Source organism: Pinus tabuliformis, chromosome 6, assembly GCF_031772625.1.
Source record: "Pinus tabuliformis cultivar Carrire ecotype Pingquan chromosome 6, CPIR1, whole genome shotgun sequence".
Classification (NCBI taxonomy): Eukaryota; Viridiplantae; Streptophyta; class Pinopsida; order Pinales; family Pinaceae; genus Pinus; species Pinus tabuliformis.
The window spans coordinates 1,581,199,648-1,581,204,874 of NC_142292.1; positions in this window are offsets into that span (position 1 = coordinate 1,581,199,648).

Here is a 5,227-nt window from a genome sequence, read left to right on the forward strand (position 1 = left end):
CAACTACACTATCTCAATATATGAGAGTACCTTGGTCCCAACCATAGATATGGCACTTATTTCCAATTGGATCAACCTAATGTATCCATGGTATCCATGTCATATCCATATCATGCTCAAACAACTCTTCTAAGGAGCTTCTGTATCCTGCCTCATAGCTAGATATGCTCACAACATCATGAACAACCTAGGTCATGCTATGGACCTCTCATCCAGGGTATCATTGAATATCTCATGCTAAAGCAACATCTGAATGTGCATATCAACAATAATATCAAGTATCTACAATACATTTATGCAGATACATATCATAGGAGAAATAACACATTGTCAAAATAGAACATCTCATGCAAATATTTCAAATCATGCTTGGTGACAACTCTATGAGAGTGAAGAAAATCAATCATGAATTCATTATACACACCATGCATATATAGATGGATGTTCAAAACAAAACATCAAAGCTCCAACTGTTGGATGCCGTGTCAAGCTCAAAAACATCTTGAACTTCAAATTGGAGTATCCAAGGATTTTCATCTTCATGACATTTTCTAATAGCTTTGAAATATGGAATTTCATTCCAAATTCTATAAATCTATTCATCATGCCATGATACATTATTTCAGGCTTGATAAGCCTTCTCCCTCTGATTAGATCATTAGAAACTCATCACCTGTCACAAGTAGATCATCAGGATATAAAACCAAAACCATAATCAATATCAAAGCCATACCTTGGAACTCATCATCTTGACTTCATCAGATAACTGTAAAATCTAGACATATATGGATTGCAATTCTCTACAAATAATGCCAATATTATCATCCTTACATAACTCAATGTTGTACCATCAAAAATAAAGTCGACTCATCAAAGTTTAGAAGCCAGAACATGACCATTATCAAAGTCATCATTACCATAGTATTAATACTTTCAACCAGGAGACAAGTGTATCTCATATCAAATCATGACTTCATCATGCCAACAAGTCATGCATTATCAATCCGAACTTTATCGTCATTCTCATAAGCATAATATAAGTCATCGTGTCACTAGGTGTAAGTGCATACGTCAAGGATGAGTCATGCATGTTCCATTTTTCATGCCAAATCACAACTATCATTATTTCAACTCTTGTTCTAAGAATGAGGAGGCCAATAACTCATCATGCCCACATAGTATCGATATCAAAGAATATCAACAAACGCCAAATCAGATCGCTAGAAATCAGGTCAAGTCCAAATGCTCTAAAAGAGAGATCTATAGTCAAAGCACATCTCAATATTGAATTCAAAGTTATTGCCAAACATCATGACAAAACACTTTTCACATATACCAATATTGCAAAATCATGCCAACCTCTTATAGATTAGATATAGTGACATATCTATCTATATGTCCCAATCACCTGCAAACAAAAATTCAGTATGCATGTTCATGTTATGGAAAACATTCAACCTTTTATTGTTAATAGATCTTGCTTTTATCTGTAATACATCTTTGGTCCCGATATCTTTCAAGTGATCATCTGATTTCAAACGCCATAATTCATTATATGATCAACAATTTAACACAATAGCTTTAGAAATAAGTTAATATTGGCATAATATGTTAGGGACATCATCATTCAGAGTTCAGACAGTTTCAAAAAGCTTTAAATGATGGTCAACAACAGTCAAACCTCTGGTCGCTCTCTTCTGGTTAACATGGGATTGACTTTAGCTGCTTGGTCATTGTCTAGGCCTTAGCATGAGTGTGACCAGGAACGAGATCTCCTAGATCTGTGACTGTGACCACCATACTTTTTGTATGGGATTTAGATCTAAGGTCCCATTAAATATCAATACTATTAGATGCACTTAAATCATACTTCAGCAACATAGAATACAAGTAGTGATAAGGGTAAAAATCTTGAGAAGTGATTCTCCCTCTGACTGGGGATCTGCATCATTCATCTTCATTCATGTAGGAAACTTGTCTCGACTTGAGTCATGCAAAAACAGATCCTTTAGATCATAAACATATGGTTATCAACATCATGACAACAATCTTTCATCAAAGGTTTAGACTCAAAGCAACAAATAGAAGTAGCATCATATCTCAAAGATTATGAACACAAGAGAATTTTCTGTCAAGTCACTCCATCAAGTTATTGTATCCCGTTTATCCATATGCCAACAAGAAAAGACCAAGCTAGTAATAGATCTGGAATATCAATCTCACACTTATACTTCTCATATCAAAGTTTTCGTTCTCTTCATGACCAATGAGATCAAATTAGGTCAAACAACAAGAGTGTCAATCACTGTTTCCATATGATTTCATCATGTTTATTGCAAGCATTACCAGCAAACTCATGTATAGGAGTCAATGGGCTATCCTTCTACGCCAAGTATCATTTTCTAGAGGCAATGCGTTAGCCTTCTTTAGGATCAATATATCCAACAAATAGATCATAGATGTTAGCCGAACATCAAGTGTATCAAAGTATCAACATTAGGTAGCCTCATTGAATTCAATAAGATCAAAGTGTTCAATACCAGGTGCATCTTTTCATCATCGGAAACATAGATCCAATACACTTTCATATACATGTATGAGCCAATAAACAAAGAGAAATTCTCATCCTACCTTAGGGCTTACCAAGTCAATAGTTGAAACACAACATACCATGCATACCTTGTAGTATCAAATACCATAGCATCTGTTCATTAGTCATAGCCTGCTTGAAGTAATTTGTCATATTTTCATCAAGTACCTCTTTACCTCTTTCCAGATCTGCATCTCAAAAGGATCCTCAAGAAGGAGCTACTCGTCACATATCATCATGGAGGTTAGAAAAATCCATATACTCAAATACATATGTAACAATAAACATAATCGTCGGATCTATAAGTAAGAAGCATCATAAGTCAAGAAATACTTATCTTTAATGAGAGGTGTTGAGCCCCAAACTTTCATCTTCCCTATACACCTTTCTAGCCTTTTTTTCCATTTACTTGGACATCCTAAGCTGTCAAATCATTGCATATTAGTTTAAAAAGAGCATATAAAGTGGTTTCCTAACTATGTTTTGTGTCTGCTGTTTGAATTAGATTTTTTCTCATTCAGCTGCAGAATCTTGTCACTTTCTGCAGCCAGTTCAACTTTCTGCAACCTTTTTGTTAAAGTCTATGTTACAGGTGTCTTCAAGTAAATCCAGCCACATGGGGAAGTTGCAAATGACGTGGACATGGACCGAGTCCTATTGGCTCAATCGAATTCACCAAAGAAGGCCGTTGTCAAAGGTAGTCAAGCAGTGGTCAACGTAAGAGTCCTACAGTGACAGAACTCTGTTTTTCACCACGTGAAGACTTGCATGGCCGCTCCTAGATTTCTGGGGACATATCAACACCTGTGGACTGCTCCATGAATCGAATCCAACACCCTCCATATATTTAATCTTCACGACAACCATAATTCTAGATTGCTCGACGTGGCTGTTCATGTGTCTTTTATCAGCGCAGATTTTAGGAAAGTAGTTATGTCATCCTCTGTTATAAATAAAGCGTTCTCATACGCATAGTAGCTAGCTTTTGGAATGTAATTTTGACTGTTAACGAGCCCACTATGCCGTGACTTTATTTTTGTGTTATGACTGCATTTTAATACATGAGAAGACTCTGCTTATAAGCTCAATTCGTGGTTGATTGTTGATTGCCGAGGTTGTGCAGAGGGCCCCTGTACACACCGAGGTTTTGTTAATTGTTGTATAGTTTCATGCTTTATTTATTTACGTTCCTTATCTCATAATCATTCACTTGTATATATTGCACTGCTTATGGTATTCACATTGATTGTTGTCCATAGTTTTTATGCTTTATAATGTTGTTAACTGATCAGTGTCTTTGTTTCATATTACAGTAGGCAGCCCGGGCATTTGCACATAGTTTTATAATGACTAATGACATGGAATTATTCTTGTCCTTCTACTGATTTATTTTTCTTAGTTCTTAGTTCCAGCACTGTTTTATTTATTTCAGTTTTGCTCATTTACTTTTCTGCAAGATAGATATTAAATTACTCATGTCATTTTCAGTTACCTCTGAAAGCCATAGTGAGACTAATGGTGAGGGATTGAAGTATGAGTGTGTAGTTTGATATTAGTTTATTTTTCTGCAAGTTAGTTATTGAATTGCTCATGTCATTTTCAGTTACCTCCGAAAGCCATAGCGAGACTAATGGTGAGGGATTGAAGTATGAGTGTGTAGTTTGATATTAGTTTATTTTTCTGCAAGTTAGTTATTGAATTGCTCATGTCATTTTCAGTTACCTTCGAAAGCCATAGCGAGACTAATGGTGAGGGATTGAAGTATGAGTGTAGTTTAATATTAGTTATATTTTCTGCAAATTAGACATCAGGTTGCTCAAGTTGTTTATGATTACCTCCAAAAGCCAGAGTGAGACGAATAGTGAGGGGTCAGAATATGAGTTGATGTAATTTGATCTTAGCTTTACTTTGCTTGCAATTTTTGGATTTCTTTGAGTTCAGTTTCTTTCATATTTAGACAGCAGCAAGGATACTGGGTTTCATGGTCAATAGCTCACTATTTGTTTAATTAGAATAGTGGCATATTTTCATTCTCTTTTAGGAGTTAATTTCATCATTGCATGTTTTAAAACCTTTTTGCAAGTTTTGGAAATCATTTTAAAGGACATCATTGCCTTGAACATTTTTATCGATGAATTTTAGAATTTCTATATCACAATAGGGAATCAATGAATATAAACCCAAAAACAAAATAAAAACCAAAAACGACAAAAAGTAGGAAATCAGTTATCTTGCATATATAGTGTGCCTCACTTCAGTAGTTTATGATTCCCGAATTGACAATTAATATAGCAATTTAGGACGCTCTAAATTGACCAAACAAGAGGTGATCCTCTCCCTCTTGAATTAATCTTCAAGAGCCATAAATATCCATGGTCCATATACCAATGTTGTCTTCTAGTATCCAATTAGATTTTCTAAGCATTATACACTCTAGAACTTCATCAAATCTTTCATGAGTGCTTGAGCATCTTCACATAGATCATGTTGGAGTTTCATACATCAGATCTCAAGACTTTTCCATAGACTAAGATTTTCTCTCCAACTCTAACCTCATAATACATCAAACCCTAATCATCAAGATACCTAGGGTTTTCTTCAAACCCTACAATTCTTATAGGTCTCCACCATCCTCTT